The 17530-nt window shown below is 47.1% G+C and overlaps 9 non-coding genes across 9 annotated transcripts; all 9 read left to right on the forward strand.

Annotated features, from left to right (window-relative positions):
• Positions 1 to 119: 119 nt before the first annotated feature.
• Positions 120 to 201, forward strand: trnal-uag (transfer RNA leucine (anticodon UAG)). Its single transcript has one exon. It is a non-coding gene; the product is annotated as a tRNA-Leu (tRNA).
• Positions 202 to 2130: 1929 nt separating this feature from the next.
• trnal-uag (transfer RNA leucine (anticodon UAG)) lies at positions 2131 to 2212 on the forward strand. The gene has a single exon. It is a non-coding gene; the product is annotated as a tRNA-Leu (tRNA).
• Positions 2213 to 4141: 1929 nt separating this feature from the next.
• trnal-uag (transfer RNA leucine (anticodon UAG)) lies at positions 4142 to 4223 on the forward strand. The gene has a single exon. It is a non-coding gene; the product is annotated as a tRNA-Leu (tRNA).
• Positions 4224 to 6153: 1930 nt separating this feature from the next.
• Positions 6154 to 6235, forward strand: trnal-uag (transfer RNA leucine (anticodon UAG)). The gene has a single exon. It is a non-coding gene; the product is annotated as a tRNA-Leu (tRNA).
• A 1930-nt stretch (positions 6236 to 8165) lies between these two features.
• Positions 8166 to 8247, forward strand: trnal-uag (transfer RNA leucine (anticodon UAG)). The gene has a single exon. It is a non-coding gene; the product is annotated as a tRNA-Leu (tRNA).
• A 1929-nt stretch (positions 8248 to 10176) lies between these two features.
• trnal-uag (transfer RNA leucine (anticodon UAG)) lies at positions 10177 to 10258 on the forward strand. The gene has a single exon. It is a non-coding gene; the product is annotated as a tRNA-Leu (tRNA).
• A 1931-nt stretch (positions 10259 to 12189) lies between these two features.
• On the forward strand, positions 12190 to 12271 carry trnal-uag (transfer RNA leucine (anticodon UAG)). The gene has a single exon. It is a non-coding gene; the product is annotated as a tRNA-Leu (tRNA).
• Positions 12272 to 14202: 1931 nt separating this feature from the next.
• On the forward strand, positions 14203 to 14284 carry trnal-uag (transfer RNA leucine (anticodon UAG)). The gene has a single exon. It is a non-coding gene; the product is annotated as a tRNA-Leu (tRNA).
• Positions 14285 to 16215: 1931 nt separating this feature from the next.
• Positions 16216 to 16297, forward strand: trnal-uag (transfer RNA leucine (anticodon UAG)). Its single transcript has one exon. It is a non-coding gene; the product is annotated as a tRNA-Leu (tRNA).
• Positions 16298 to 17530: the final 1233 nt, after the last annotated feature.

Genomic DNA, 17530 nt, shown 5'->3' on the forward strand with positions numbered 1-17530 from the left:
ATCAGAAGTGAGTTTGCCGTCCACGAATTTAATTTCCTTTTGTTTCCCCTGGTATTGACAAGACCATGCCACATTTCAATCACCAGGTACTAGTTTCAGATTGCGTAACGGCTGGATGTGGTAGCGTGGCCGAGCGGTCTAAGGCGCTGGATTTAGGCTCCAGTCTCTTCGGGGGCGTGGGTTCGAATCCCACCGCTGCCAGATATTGCGACATTTCTAAATTTCGTCGCTTCACCAACAGCAGTAAACCGGGCAGGCATGCCGGTTTTGTGTCACCTTTTCCTTCAGTTGCTACATGCAGGCAGATCCGATTCGCAGAATTTCCACTGGTCCACAATTGGCCTGAACCCCGCACCGAACAGTACAAACACCGTTCACTCACTCGTCTGCACACCTGCTGCCTCTCACTTATTCAGATATGCACCACTTTTACATTTTTCTTTCTTCCATTTCTTGCAATCTATCGACCGTGCTCCCCCATTGCTGTCCCTCGCGCACCCACCATCTCTCCGTCGTTTCCCCGTTCGCCCTTCCAAACTTGCCGGTTGAACAGCACCTCCCATTCACTCGTGTGCTGCAATCCGATTAATTTAACACGAGTATCTTTTTTTCATTCTAACCTATCCAGACAGCGAAAGTTACATTAAGACATGGTTAAGAGAAGATGCATTCTGCAAAAGAAAAGTGTGGGGGAGGGGATCTGGACCCTGACTTCAGGATGAGAGTCAGATGTGTTTTTCATAGCATTAGTCTGAGGAAGATGTGATTAGGAGGGCACATTATTCCTATTGTTCTCTCCTCTTAGAATTATGCAAAATTTCAGGCTCAATGCGTCAGGTTTTTATCACACTTTATGCTTTACTTACAGCAACTTCCTTCTTGCAATAAACACAAGAACCTGCAACACAACTTTCAAAACACTTTATTCGCACCAACAGAAGCTGCAAATGCTGCAAAGTTGCAGCAGCCTTGGCCTTCCCCTTTCTCTCAACGCATTCCTGCAGCGCCGCGTCGCCAGCACCAGATGATGCTCTTGGCCTTTACACTACAGGGAATACCTCCACACAAAACGGAACACCGTTACACAACACGGAGTACCTTTACACAACAGGAAACACATTACTCAATAGCGGACATCTTTACAAAGCACACAAAACCTCTAAAAAACAGGGAGAATCTGTACACAACAGCGACCATCTTTACACAAGAGGGAACAATTTTATATAACAGGGAACATTTTTACACTACAGGGAATTTGTTTACACAGCAGAACGCACCTTCATGCATGTCTCTCTCTTCATCTCAGTCTCCGTTTCCCTGTCTGTCTACCTCCCTCTCTGTTTCTCTTGCAGTCTCGGTTTTCCCTCAGTCTCTGTCTCTGCTTCGTGTTATTCGGTCTGTCTGTCTGTCTGTCTCTCTCTCTTTGGTTTCCGCAGTGTCTTTCTCTGTCCCTCCCTTTGTATGGCCAGAAAGACCCTTTCCGGTTTTTTCTGTGTCCTTTTGTGACCGTCCCATTGTCGGTGGTGTAATACTGAGTGTCCTTGTGACATTGTGCAGCCAAGTGAGCCTGCAAACACGGGTGCTGCGGGGTCCGGGTCTCTGGGTGGTTTGAGGGCCATGCTATAGTTTTCAACACAGCCTGGATGCTGACATTCGTCTCGCTAACACACAGGCCTGTGAGGCATCGGAACCTAAGCACCAGCCGGGATCCCCCACCAGCCGAAAGCAGAGTGGCGCAGCGGAAGCGTGCTGGGCCCATAACCCAGAGGTCGATGGATCGAAACCATCCTCTGCTAGTCGCATTCTTATTTACACCAGCAATAAAATCCTCCATTGCTAGCAACAATCAAACGCACTTATTTTTATCACACTTTACTTACACCAACTTCCTGCTTGCAATACACAACAGGGATAAATTATGAATGAAATTTACAATGGTTGTGTTCCAGCAAACGTCTATTTATTAGAGTTGCCCTGTGAACACGTAGCTTCTTCTGATCTACTGGGTTGCATCAGAAGTGAGTTTGCCGTCCACGAATTTAATTTCCTTTTGTTTCCCCTGGTATTGACAAGACCATGCCACATTTCAATCACCAGGTACTAGTTTCAGATTGCGTAACGGCTGGATGTGGTAGCGTGGCCGAGCGGTCTAAGGCGCTGGATTTAGGCTCCAGTCTCTTCGGGGGCGTGGGTTCGAATCCCACCGCTGCCAGATATTGCGACATTTCTAAATTTCGTCGCTTCACCAACAGCAGTAAACCGGGCAGGCATGCCGGTTTTGTGTCACCTTTTCCTTCAGTTGCTACATGCAGGCAGATCCGATTCGCAGAATTTCCACTGGTCCACAATTGGCCTGAACCCCGCACCGAACAGTACAAACACCGTTCACTCACTCGTCTGCACACCTGCTGCCTCTCACTTATTCAGATATGCACCACTTTTACATTTTTCTTTCTTCCATTTCTTGCAATCTATCGACCGTGCTCCCCCATTGCTGTCCCTCGCGCACCCACCATCTCTCCGTCGTTTCCCCGTTCGCCCTTCCAAACTTGCCGGTTGAACAGCACCTCCCATTCACTCGTGTGCTGCAATCCGATTAATTTAACACGAGTATCTTTTTTTCATTCTAACCTATCCAGACAGCGAAAGTTACATTAAGACATGGTTAAGAGAAGATGCATTCTGCAAAAGAAAAGTGTGGGGGAGGGGATCTGGACCCTGACTTCAGGATGAGAGTCAGATGTGTTTTTCATAGCATTAGTCTGAGGAAGATGTGATTAGGAGGGCACATTATTCCTATTGTTCTCTCCTCTTAGAATTATGCAAAATTTCAGGCTCAATGCGTCAGGTTTTTATCACACTTTATGCTTTACTTACAGCAACTTCCTTCTTGCAATAAACACAAGAACCTGCAACACAACTTTCAAAACACTTTATTCGCACCAACAGAAGCTGCAAATGCTGCAAAGTTGCAGCAGCCTTGGCCTTCCCCTTTCTCTCAACGCATTCCTGCAGCGCCGCGTCGCCAGCACCAGATGATGCTCTTGGCCTTTACACTACAGGGAATACCTCCACACAAAACGGAACACCGTTACACAACACGGAGTACCTTTACACAACAGGAAACACATTACTCAATAGCGGACATCTTTACAAAGCACACAAAACCTCTAAAAAACAGGGAGAATCTGTACACAACAGCGACCATCTTTACACAAGAGGGAACAATTTTATATAACAGGGAACATTTTTACACTACAGGGAATTTGTTTACACAGCAGAACGCACCTTCATGCATGTCTCTCTCTTCATCTCAGTCTCCGTTTCCCTGTCTGTCTACCTCCCTCTCTGTTTCTCTTGCAGTCTCGGTTTTCCCTCAGTCTCTGTCTCTGCTTCGTGTTATTCGGTCTGTCTGTCTGTCTGTCTCTCTCTCTTTGGTTTCCGCAGTGTCTTTCTCTGTCCCTCCCTTTGTATGGCCAGAAAGACCCTTTCCGGTTTTTTCTGTGTCCTTTTGTGACCGTCCCATTGTCGGTGGTGTAATACTGAGTGTCCTTGTGACATTGTGCAGCCAAGTGAGCCTGCAAACACGGGTGCTGCGGGGTCCGGGTCTCTGGGTGGTTTGAGGGCCATGCTATAGTTTTCAACACAGCCTGGATGCTGACATTCGTCTCGCTAACACACAGGCCTGTGAGGCATCGGAACCTAAGCACCAGCCGGGATCCCCCACCAGCCGAAAGCAGAGTGGCGCAGCGGAAGCGTGCTGGGCCCATAACCCAGAGGTCGATGGATCGAAACCATCCTCTGCTAGTCGCATTCTTATTTACACCAGCAATAAAATCCTCCATTGCTAGCAACAATCAAACGCACTTATTTTTATCACACTTTACTTACACCAACTTCCTGCTTGCAATACACAACAGGGATAAATTATGAATGAAATTTACAATGGTTGTGTTCCAGCAAACGTCTATTTATTAGAGTTGCCCTGTGAACACGTAGCTTCTTCTGATCTACTGGGTTGCATCAGAAGTGAGTTTGCCGTCCACGAATTTAATTTCCTTTTGTTTCCCCTGGTATTGACAAGACCATGCCACATTTCAATCACCAGGTACTAGTTTCAGATTGCGTAACGGCTGGATGTGGTAGCGTGGCCGAGCGGTCTAAGGCGCTGGATTTAGGCTCCAGTCTCTTCGGGGGCGTGGGTTCGAATCCCACCGCTGCCAGATATTGCGACATTTCTAAATTTCGTCGCTTCACCAACAGCAGTAAACCGGGCAGGCATGCCGGTTTTGTGTCACCTTTTCCTTCAGTTGCTACATGCAGGCAGATCCGATTCGCAGAATTTCCACTGGTCCACAATTGGCCTGAACCCCGCACCGAACAGTACAAACACCGTTCACTCACTCGTCTGCACACCTGCTGCCTCTCACTTATTCAGATATGCACCACTTTTACATTTTTCTTTCTTCCATTTCTTGCAATCTATCGACCGTGCTCCCCCATTGCTGTCCCTCGCGCACCCACCATCTCTCCGTCGTTTCCCCGTTCGCCCTTCCAAACTTGCCGGTTGAACAGCACCTCCCATTCACTCGTGTGCTGCAATCCGATTAATTTAACACGAGTATCTTTTTTTCATTCTAACCTATCCAGACAGCGAAAGTTACATTAAGACATGGTTAAGAGAAGATGCATTCTGCAAAAGAAAAGTGTGGGGGAGGGGATCTGGACCCTGACTTCAGGATGAGAGTCAGATGTGTTTTTCATAGCATTAGTCTGAGGAAGATGTGATTAGGAGGGCACATTATTCCTATTGTTCTCTCCTCTTAGAATTATGCAAAATTTCAGGCTCAATGCGTCAGGTTTTTATCACACTTTATGCTTTACTTACAGCAACTTCCTTCTTGCAATAAACACAAGAACCTGCAACACAACTTTCAAAACACTTTATTCGCACCAACAGAAGCTGCAAATGCTGCAAAGTTGCAGCAGCCTTGGCCTTCCCCTTTCTCTCAACGCATTCCTGCAGCGCCGCGTCGCCAGCACCAGATGATGCTCTTGGCCTTTACACTACAGGGAATACCTCCACACAAAACGGAACACCGTTACACAACACGGAGTACCTTTACACAACAGGAAACACATTACTCAATAGCGGACATCTTTACAAAGCACACAAAACCTCTAAAAAAACAGGGAGAATCTGTACACAACAGCGACCATCTTTACACAAGAGGGAACAATTTTATATAACAGGGAACATTTTTACACTACAGGGAATTTGTTTACACAGCAGAACGCACCTTCATGCATGTCTCTCTCTTCATCTCAGTCTCCGTTTCCCTGTCTGTCTACCTCCCTCTCTGTTTCTCTTGCAGTCTCGGTTTTCCCTCAGTCTCTGTCTCTGCTTCGTGTTATTCGGTCTGTCTGTCTGTCTGTCTCTCTCTATTTGGTTTCCGCAGTGTCTTTCTCTGTCCCTCCCTTTGTATGGCCAGAAAGACCCTTTCCGGTTTTTTCTGTGTCCTTTTGTGACCGTCCCATTGTCGGTGGTGTAATACTGAGTGTCCTTGTGACATTGTGCAGCCAAGTGAGCCTGCAAACACGGGTGCTGCGGGGTCCGGGTCTCTGGGTGGTTTGAGGGCCATGCTATAGTTTTCAACACAGCCTGGATGCTGACATTCGTCTCGCTAACACACAGGCCTGTGAGGCATCGGAACCTAAGCACCAGCCGGGATCCCCCACCAGCCGAAAGCAGAGTGGCGCAGCGGAAGCGTGCTGGGCCCATAACCCAGAGGTCGATGGATCGAAACCATCCTCTGCTAGTCGCATTCTTATTTACACCAGCAATAAAATCCTCCATTGCTAGCAACAATCAAACGCACTTATTTTTATCACACTTTACTTACACCAACTTCCTGCTTGCAATACACAACAGGGATAAATTATGAATGAAATTTACAATGGTTGTGTTCCAGCAAACGTCTATTTATTAGAGTTGCCCTGTGAACACGTAGCTTCTTCTGATCTACTGGGTTCCATCAGAAGTGAGTTTGCCGTCCACGAATTTAATTTCCTTTTGTTTCCCCTGGTATTGACAAGACCATGCCACATTTCAATCACCAGGTACTAGTTTCAGATTGCGTAACGGCTGGATGTGGTAGCGTGGCCGAGCGGTCTAAGGCGCTGGATTTAGGCTCCAGTCTCTTCGGGGGCGTGGGTTCGAATCCCACCGCTGCCAGATATTGCGACATTTCTAAATTTCGTCGCTTCACCAACAGCAGTAAACCGGGCAGGCATGCCGGTTTTGTGTCACCTTTTCCTTCAGTTGCTACATGCAGGCAGATCCGATTCGCAGAATTTCCACTGGTCCACAATTGGCCTGAACCCCGCACCGAACAGTACAAACACCGTTCACTCACTCGTCTGCACACCTGCTGCCTCTCACTTATTCAGATATGCACCACTTTTACATTTTTCTTTCTTCCATTTCTTGCAATCTATCGACCGTGCTCCCCCATTGCTGTCCCTCGCGCACCCACCATCTCTCCGTCGTTTCCCCGTTCGCCCTTCCAAACTTGCCGGTTGAACAGCACCTCCCATTCACTCGTGTGCTGCAATCCGATTAATTTAACACGAGTATCTTTTTTTCATTCTAACCTATCCAGACAGCGAAAGTTACATTAAGACATGGTTAAGAGAAGATGCATTCTGCAAAAGAAAAGTGTGGGGGAGGGGATCTGGACCCTGACTTCAGGATGAGAGTCAGATGTGTTTTTCATAGCATTAGTCTGAGGAAGATGTGATTAGGAGGGCACATTATTCCTATTGTTCTCTCCTCTTAGAATTATGCAAAATTTCAGGCTCAATGCGTCAGGTTTTTATCACACTTTATGCTTTACTTACAGCAACTTCCTTCTTGCAATAAACACAAGAACCTGCAACACAACTTTCAAAACACTTTATTCGCACCAACAGAAGCTGCAAATGCTGCAAAGTTGCAGCAGCCTTGGCCTTCCCCTTTCTCTCAACGCATTCCTGCAGCGCCGCGTCGCCAGCACCAGATGATGCTCTTGGCCTTTACACTACAGGGAATACCTCCACACAAAACGGAACACCGTTACACAACACGGAGTACCTTTACACAACAGGAAACACATTACTCAATAGCGGACATCTTTACAAAGCACACAAAACCTCTAAAAAAACAGGGAGAATCTGTACACAACAGCGACCATCTTTACACAAGAGGGAACAATTTTATATAACAGGGAACATTTTTACACTACAGGGAATTTGTTTACACAGCAGAACGCACCTTCATGCATGTCTCTCTCTTCATCTCAGTCTCCGTTTCCCTGTCTGTCTACCTCCCTCTCTGTTTCTCTTGCAGTCTCGGTTTTCCCTCAGTCTCTGTCTCTGCTTCGTGTTATTCGGTCTGTCTGTCTGTCTGTCTCTCTCTATTTGGTTTCCGCAGTGTCTTTCTCTGTCCCTCCCTTTGTATGGCCAGAAAGACCCTTTCCGGTTTTTTCTGTGTCCTTTTGTGACCGTCCCATTGTCGGTGGTGTAATACTGAGTGTCCTTGTGACATTGTGCAGCCAAGTGAGCCTGCAAACACGGGTGCTGCGGGGTCCGGGTCTCTGGGTGGTTTGAGGGCCATGCTATAGTTTTCAACACAGCCTGGATGCTGACATTCGTCTCGCTAACACACAGGCCTGTGAGGCATCGGAACCTAAGCACCAGCCGGGATCCCCCACCAGCCGAAAGCAGAGTGGCGCAGCGGAAGCGTGCTGGGCCCATAACCCAGAGGTCGATGGATCGAAACCATCCTCTGCTAGTCGCATTCTTATTTACACCAGCAATAAAATCCTCCATTGCTAGCAACAATCAAACGCACTTATTTTTATCACACTTTACTTACACCAACTTCCTGCTTGCAATACACAACAGGGATAAATTATGAATGAAATTTACAATGGTTGTGTTCCAGCAAACGTCTATTTATTAGAGTTGCCCTGTGAACACGTAGCTTCTTCTGATCTACTGGGTTCCATCAGAAGTGAGTTTGCCGTCCACGAATTTAATTTCCTTTTGTTTCCCCTGGTATTGACAAGACCATGCCACATTTCAATCACCAGGTACTAGTTTCAGATTGCGTAACGGCTGGATGTGGTAGCGTGGCCGAGCGGTCTAAGGCGCTGGATTTAGGCTCCAGTCTCTTCGGGGGCGTGGGTTCGAATCCCACCGCTGCCAGATATTGCGACATTTCTAAATTTCGTCGCTTCACCAACAGCAGTAAACCGGGCAGGCATGCCGGTTTTGTGTCACCTTTTCCTTCAGTTGCTACATGCAGGCAGATCCGATTCGCAGAATTTCCACTGGTCCACAATTGGCCTGAACCCCGCACCGAACAGTACAAACACCGTTCACTCACTCGTCTGCACACCTGCTGCCTCTCACTTATTCAGATATGCACCACTTTTACATTTTTCTTTCTTCCATTTCTTGCAATCTATCGACCGTGCTCCCCCATTGCTGTCCCTCGCGCACCCACCATCTCTCCGTCGTTTCCCCGTTCGCCCTTCCAAACTTGCCGGTTGAACAGCACCTCCCATTCACTCGTGTGCTGCAATCCGATTAATTTAACACGAGTATCTTTTTTTCATTCAACCTATCCAGACAGCGAAAGTTACATTAAGACATGGTTAAGAGAAGATGCATTCTGCAAAAGAAAAGTGTGGGGGAGGGGATCTGGACCCTGACTTCAGGATGAGAGTCAGATGTGTTTTTCATAGCATTAGTCTGAGGAAGATGTGATTAGGAGGGCACATTATTCCTATTGTTCTCTCCTCTTAGAATTATGCAAAATTTCAGGCTCAATGCGTCAGGTTTTTATCACACTTTATGCTTTACTTACAGCAACTTCCTTCTTGCAATAAACACAAGAACCTGCAACACAACTTTCAAAACACTTTATTCGCACCAACAGAAGCTGCAAATGCTGCAAAGTTGCAGCAGCCTTGGCCTTCCCCTTTCTCTCAACGCATTCCTGCAGCGCCGCGTCGCCAGCACCAGATGATGCTCTTGGCCTTTACACTACAGGGAATACCTCCACACAAAACGGAACACCGTTACACAACACGGAGTACCTTTACACAACAGGAAACACATTACTCAATAGCGGACATCTTTACAAAGCACACAAAACCTCTAAAAAAACAGGGAGAATCTGTACACAACAGCGACCATCTTTACACAAGAGGGAACAATTTTATATAACAGGGAACATTTTTACACTACAGGGAATTTGTTTACACAGCAGAACGCACCTTCATGCATGTCTCTCTCTTCATCTCAGTCTCCGTTTCCCTGTCTGTCTACCTCCCTCTCTGTTTCTCTCGCAGTCTCGGTTTTCCCTCAGTCTCTGTATCTGCTTCGTGTTATTCGGTCTGTCTGTCTGTCTCTCTCTCTCTCTTTGGTTTCCGCAGTGTCTTTCTCTGTCCCTCCCTTTGCATGGCCAGAAAGACCCTCTCCGGTTTTTTCTGTGTCCTTTTGTGTCCGTCCCATTGTCGGTGGTGTAATACTGAGTGTCCTTGTGACATTGTGCAGCCAGGTGAGCCTGCAAACACGGGTGCTGCGGGGTCCGGGTCTCTGGGTGGTTTGAGGGCCATGCTATAGTTTTCAACACAGCCTGGATGCTGACATTCGTCTCGCTAACACACAGGCCTGTGAGGCATCGGAACCTAAGCACCAGCCGGGATCCCACACCAGCCGAAAGCAGAGTGGCGCAGCGGAAGCGTGCTGGGCCCATAACCCAGAGGTCGATGGATCGAAACCATCCTCTGCTAGTCGCATTCTTATTTACACCAGCAATAAAATCCTCCATTGCTAGCAACAATCAAACGCACTTATTTTTATCACACTTTACTTACACCAACTTCCTGCTTGCAATAAACAACAGGGATAAATTATGAATGAAATTTACAATGGTTGTGTTCCAGCAAACGTCTATTTATTAGAGTTGCCCTGTGAACACGTAGCTTCTTCTGATCTACTGGGTTGCATCAGAAGTGAGTTTGCCGTCCACGAATTTAATTTCCTTTTGTTTCCCCTGGTATTTACAAGACCATGCCACATTTCAATCACCAGGTACTAGTTTCAGATTGCGTAACGGCTGGATGTGGTAGCGTGGCCGAGCGGTCTAAGGCGCTGGATTTAGGCTCCAGTCTCTTCGGGGGCGTGGGTTCGAATCCGACCGCTGCCAGATATTGCGACATTTCTGAATTTCGTCGCTTCACCAACAGCAGTAAACCGGGCAGGCATGCCGGTTTTGTGTCACCTTTTCCTTCAGTTGCTACATACAGGCAGATCCGATTCGCAGAATTTCCACTGGTCCACAATTGGCCTGAACCCCGCACCGAACAGTACAAACACCGTTCACTCACTCGTCTGCACACCTGCTGCCTCTCACTTATTCAGATATGCACCACTTTTACATTTTTCTTTCTTCCATTTCTTGCAATCTATCGACCGTGCTCCCCCATTGCTGTCACTCTCGCACCCACCATCTCTCCGTCGTTTCCCCGTTCGCCCTTCCAAACTTGCCGGTTGAACAGCACCTCCCATTCACTCGTGTGCTGCAATCCGATTAATTTAACACGAGTATCTTTTTTTCATTCTAACCTATCCAGACAGCGAAAGTTACATTAAGACATGGTTAAGAGAAGATGCATTCTGCAAAAGAAAAGTGTGGGGGAGGGGATCTGGACCCTGACTTCAGGATGAGAGTCAGATGTGTTTTTCATAGCATTAGTCTGAGGAAGATGTGATTAGGAGGGCACATTATTCCTATTGTTCTCTCCTCTTAGAATTATGCAAAATTTCAGGCTCAATGCGTCAGGTTTTTTATCACACTTTATGCTTTACTTACAGCAACTTCCTTCTTGCAATAAACACAAGAACCTGCAACACAACTTTCAAAACACTTTATTCGCACCAACAGAAGCTGCAAATGCTGCAAAGTTGCAGCAGCCTTGGCCTTCCCCTTTCTCTCAACGCATTCCTGCAGCGCCGCGTCGCCAGCACCAGATGATGCTCTTGGCCTTTACACTACAGGGAATACCTCCACACAAAACGGAACACCGTTACACAACACGGAGTACCTTTACACAACAGGAAACACATTACTCAATAGCGGACATCTTTACAAAGCACACAAAACCTCTAAAAAAACAGGGAGAATCTGTACACAACAGCGACCATCTTTACACAAGAGGGAACAATTTTATATAACAGGGAACATTTTTACACTACAGGGAATTTGTTTACACAGCAGAACGCACCTTCATGCATGTCTCTCTCTTCATCTCAGTCTCCGTTTCCCTGTCTGTCTACCTCCCTCTCTGTTTCTCTCGCAGTCTCGGTTTTCCCTCAGTCTCTGTCTCTGCTTCGTGTTATTCGGTCTGTCTGTCTGTCTCTCTCTCTCTCTTTGGTTTCCGCAGTGTCTTTCTCTGTCCCTCCCTTTGCATGGCCAGAAAGACCCTCTCCGGTTTTTTCTGTGTCCTTTTGTGTCCGTCCCATTGTCGGTGGTGTAATACTGAGTGTCCTTGTGACATTGTGCAGCCAGGTGAGCCTGCAAACACGGGTGCTGCGGGGTCCGGGTCTCTGGGTGGTTTGAGGGCCATGCTATAGTTTTCAACACAGCCTGGATGCTGACATTCGTCTCGCTAACACACAGGCCTGTGAGGCATCGGAACCTAAGCACCAGCCGGGATCCCCCACCAGCCGAAAGCAGAGTGGCGCAGCGGAAGCGTGCTGGGCCCATAACCCAGAGGTCGATGGATCGAAACCATCCTCTGCTAGTCGCATTCTTATTTACACCAGCAATAAAATCCTCCATTGCTAACAACAATCAAACGCACTTATTTTTATCACACTTTACTTACACCAACTTCCTGCTTGCAATACACAACAGGGATAAATTATGAATGAAATTTACAATGGTTGTGTTCCAGCAAACGTCTATTTATTAGAGTTGCCCTGTGAACACGTAGCTTCTTCTGATCTACTGGGTTGCATCAGAAGTGAGTTTGCCGTCCACGAATTTAATTTCCTTTTGTTTCCCCTGGTATTGACAAGACCATGCCACATTTCAATCACCAGGTACTAGTTTCAGATTGCGTAACGGCTGGATGTGGTAGCGTGGCCGAGCGGTCTAAGGCGCTGGATTTAGGCTCCAGTCTCTTCGGGGGCGTGGGTTCGAATCCCACCGCTGCCAGATATTGCGACATTTCTAAATTTCGTCGCTTCACCAACAGCAGTAAACCGGGCAGGCATGCCGGATTTGTGTCACCTTTTCCTTCAGTTGCTACATACAGGCAGATCCGATTCGCAGAATTTCCACTGGTCCACAATTGGCCTGAACCCCGCACCGAACAGTACAAACACCGTTCACTCACTCGTCTGCACACCTGCTGCCTCTCACTTATTCAGATATGCACCACTTTTACATTTTTCTTTCTTCCATTTCTTGCAATCTATCGACCGTGCTCCCCCATTGCTGTCACTCTCGCACCCACCATCTCTCCGTCGTTTCCCCGTTCGCCCTTCCAAACTTGCCGGTTGAACAGCACCTCCCATTCACTCGTGTGCTGCAATCCGATTAATTTAACACGAGTATCTTTTTTTCATTCTAACCTATCCAGACAGCGAAAGTTACATTAAGACATGGTTAAGAGAAGATGCATTCTGCAAAAGAAAAGTGTGGGGGAGGGGATCTGGACCCTGACTTCAGGATGAGAGTCAGATGTGTTTTTCATAGCATTAGTCTGAGGAAGATGTGATTAGGAGGGCACATTATTCCTATTGTTCTCTCCTCTTAGAATTATGCAAAATTTCAGGCTCAATGCTTCAGGTTTTTTATCACACTTTATGCTTTACGTACAGCAACTTCCTTCTTGCAATAAACACAAGAACCTGCAACACAACTTTCAAAACACTTTATTCGCACCAACAGAAGCTGCAAATGCTGCAAAGTTGCAGCAGCCTTGGCCTTCCCCTTTCTCTCAACGCATTCCTGCAGCGCCGCGTCGCCAGCACCAGATGATGCTCTTGGCCTTTACACTACAGGGAATACCTCCACACAAAACGGAACACCGTTACACAACACGGAGTACCTTTACACAACAGGAAACACATTACTCAATAGCGGACATCTTTACAAAGCACACAAAACCTCTAAAAAAACAGGGAGAATCTGTACACAACAGCGACCATCTTTACACAAGAGGGAACAATTTTATATAACAGGGAACATTTTTACACTACAGGGAATTTGTTTACACAGCAGAACGCACCTTCATGCATGTCTCTCTCTTCATCTCAGTCTCCGTTTCCCTGTCTGTCTACCTCCCTCTCTGTTTCTCTCGCAGTCTCGGTTTTCCCTCAGTCTCTGTCTGTGCTTCGTGTTATTCGGTCTGTCTGTCTGTCTCTCTCTCTCTCTTTGGTTTCCGCAGTGTCTTTCTCTGTCCCTCCCTTTGCATGGCCAGAAAGACTCTCTCCGGTTTTTTCTGTGTCCTTTTGTGTCCGTCCCATTGTCGGTGGTGTAATACTGAGTGTCCTTGTGACATTGTGCAGCCAGGTGAGCCTGCAAACACGGGTGCTGCGGGGTCCGGGTCTCTGGGTGGTTTGAGGGCCATGCTATAGTTTTCAACACAGCCTGGATGCTGACATTCGTCTCGCTAACACACAGGCCTGTGAGGCATCGGAACCTAAGCACCAGCCGGGATCCCCCACCAGCCGAAAGCAGAGTGGCGCAGCGGAAGCGTGCTGGGCCCATAACCCAGAGGTCGATGGATCGAAACCATCCTCTGCTAGTCGCATTCTTATTTACACCAGCAATAAAATCCTCCATTGCTAGCAACAATCAAACGCACTTATTTTTATCACACTTTACTTACACCAACTTCCTGCTTGCAATAAACAACAGGGATAAATTATGAATGAAATTTACAATGGTTGTGTTCCAGCAAACGTCTATTTATTAGAGTTGCCCTGTGAACACGTAGCTTCTTCTGATCTACTGGGTTGCATCAGAAGTGAGTTTGCCGTCCACGAATTTAATTTCCTTTTGTTTCCCCTGGTATTTACAAGACCATGCCACATTTCAATCACCAGGTACTAGTTTCAGATTGCGTAACGGCTGGATGTGGTAGCGTGGCCGAGCGGTCTAAGGCGCTGGATTTAGGCTCCAGTCTCTTCGGGGGCGTGGGTTCGAATCCGACCGCTGCCAGATATTGCGACATTTCTGAATTTCGTCGCTTCACCAACAGCAGTAAACCGGGCAGGCATGCCGGTTTTGTGTCACCTTTTCCTTCAGTTGCTACATACAGGCAGATCCGATTCGCAGAATTTCCACTGGTCCACAATTGGCCTGAACCCCGCACCGAACAGTACAAACACCGTTCACTCACTCGTCTGCACACCTGCTGCCTCTCACTTATTCAGATATGCACCACTTTTACATTTTTCTTTCTTCCATTTCTTGCAATCTATCGACCGTGCTCCCCCATTGCTGTCACTCTCGCACCCACCATCTCTCCGTCGTTTCCCCGTTCGCCCTTCCAAACTTGCCGGTTGAACAGCACCTCCCATTCACTCGTGTGCTGCAATCCGATTAATTTAACACGAGTATCTTTTTTTCATTCTAACCTATCCAGACAGCGAAAGTTACATTAAGACATGGTTAAGAGAAGATGCATTCTGCAAAAGAAAAGTGTGGGGGAGGGGATCTGGACCCTGACTTCAGGATGAGAGTCAGATGTGTTTTTCATAGCATTAGTCTGAGGAAGATGTGATTAGGAGGGCACATTATTCCTATTGTTCTCTCCTCTTAGAATTATGCAAAATTTCAGGCTCAATGCGTCAGGTTTTTTATCACACTTTATGCTTTACTTACAGCAACTTCCTTCTTGCAATAAACACAAGAACCTGCAACACAACTTTCAAAACACTTTATTCGCACCAACAGAAGCTGCAAATGCTGCAAAGTTGCAGCAGCCTTGGCCTTCCCCTTTCTCTCAACGCATTCCTGCAGCGCCGCGTCGCCAGCACCAGATGATGCTCTTGGCCTTTACACTACAGGGAATACCTCCACACAAAACGGAACACCGTTACACAACACGGAGTACCTTTACACAACAGGAAACACATTACTCAATAGCGGACATCTTTACAAAGCACACAAAACCTCTAAAAAAACAGGGAGAATCTGTACACAACAGCGACCATCTTTACACAAGAGGGAACAATTTTATATAACAGGGAACATTTTTACACTACAGGGAATTTGTTTACACAGCAGAACGCACCTTCATGCATGTCTCTCTCTTCATCTCAGTCTCCGTTTCCCTGTCTGTCTACCTCCCTCTCTGTTTCTCTCGCAGTCTCGGTTTTCCCTCAGTCTCTGTCTCTGCTTCGTGTTATTCGGTCTGTCTGTCTGTCTCTCTCTCTCTCTTTGGTTTCCGCAGTGTCTTTCTCTGTCCCTCCCTTTGCATGGCCAGAAAGACCCTCTCCGGTTTTTTCTGTGTCCTTTTGTGTCCGTCCCATTGTCGGTGGTGTAATACTGAGTGTCCTTGTGACATTGTGCAGCCAGGTGAGCCTGCAAACACGGGTGCTGCGGGGTCCGGGTCTCTGGGTGGTTTGAGGGCCATGCTATAGTTTTCAACACAGCCTGGATGCTGACATTCGTCTCGCTAACACACAGGCCTGTGAGGCATCGGAACCTAAGCACCAGCCGGGATCCCCCACCAGCCGAAAGCAGAGTGGCGCAGCGGAAGCGTGCTGGGCCCATAACCCAGAGGTCGATGGATCGAAACCATCCTCTGCTAGTCGCATTCTTATTTACACCAGCAATAAAATCCTCCATTGCTAACAACAATCAAACGCACTTATTTTTATCACACTTTACTTACACCAACTTCCTGCTTGCAATACACAACAGGGATAAATTATGAATGAAATTTACAATGGTTGTGTTCCAGCAAACGTCTATTTATTAGAGTTGCCCTGTGAACACGTAGCTTCTTCTGATCTACTGGGTTGCATCAGAAGTGAGTTTGCCGTCCACGAATTTAATTTCCTTTTGTTTCCCCTGGTATTGACAAGACCATGCCACATTTCAATCACCAGGTACTAGTTTCAGATTGCGTAACGGCTGGATGTGGTAGCGTGGCCGAGCGGTCTAAGGCGCTGGATTTAGGCTCCAGTCTCTTCGGGGGCGTGGGTTCGAATCCCACCGCTGCCAGATATTGCGACATTTCTAAATTTCGTCGCTTCACCAACAGCAGTAAACCGGGCAGGCATGCCGGATTTGTGTCACCTTTTCCTTCAGTTGCTACATACAGGCAGATCCGATTCGCAGAATTTCCACTGGTCCACAATTGGCCTGAACCCCGCACCGAACAGTACAAACACCGTTCACTCACTCGTCTGCACACCTGCTGCCTCTCACTTATTCAGATATGCACCACTTTTACATTTTTCTTTCTTCCATTTCTTGCAATCTATCGACCGTGCTCCCCCATTGCTGTCACTCTCGCACCCACCATCTCTCCGTCGTTTCCCCGTTCGCCCTTCCAAACTTGCCGGTTGAACAGCACCTCCCATTCACTCGTGTGCTGCAATCCGATTAATTTAACACGAGTATCTTTTTTTCATTCTAACCTATCCAGACAGCGAAAGTTACATTAAGACATGGTTAAGAGAAGATGCATTCTGCAAAAGAAAAGTGTGGGGGAGGGGATCTGGACCCTGACTTCAGGATGAGAGTCAGATGTGTTTTTCATAGCATTAGTCTGAGGAAGATGTGATTAGGAGGGCACATTATTCCTATTGTTCTCTCCTCTTAGAATTATGCAAAATTTCAGGCTCAATGCTTCAGGTTTTTTATCACACTTTATGCTTTACGTACAGCAACTTCCTTCTTGCAATAAACACAAGAACCTGCAACACAACTTTCAAAACACTTTATTCGCACCAACAGAAGCTGCAAATGCTGCAAAGTTGCAGCAGCCTTGGCCTTCCCCTTTCTCTCAACGCATTCCTGCAGCGCCGCGTCGCCAGCACCAGATGATGCTCTTGGCCTTTACACTACAGGGAATACCTCCACACAAAACGGAACACCGTTACACAACACGGAGTACCTTTACACAACAGGAAACACATTACTCAATAGCGGACATCTTTACAAAGCACACAAAACCTCTAAAAAAACAGGGAGAATCTGTACACAACAGCGACCATCTTTACACAAGAGGGAACAATTTTATATAACAGGGAACATTTTTACACTACAGGGAATTTGTTTACACAGCAGAACGCACCTTCATGCATGTCTCTCTCTTCATCTCAGTCTCCGTTTCCCTGTCTGTCTACCTCCCTCTCTGTTTCTCTCGCAGTCTCGGTTTTCCCTCAGTCTCTGTCTGTGCTTCGTGTTATTCGGTCTGTCTGTCTGTCTCTCTCTCTCTCTTTGGTTTCC

Source organism: Somniosus microcephalus, unplaced genomic scaffold (assembly GCF_052327205.1).
Source record: "Somniosus microcephalus isolate GS21.2 unplaced genomic scaffold, FLI_Smic_1.0 unresolved_chr3, whole genome shotgun sequence".
In the NCBI taxonomy this organism is placed as follows: domain Eukaryota; kingdom Metazoa; phylum Chordata; class Chondrichthyes; order Squaliformes; family Somniosidae; genus Somniosus; species Somniosus microcephalus.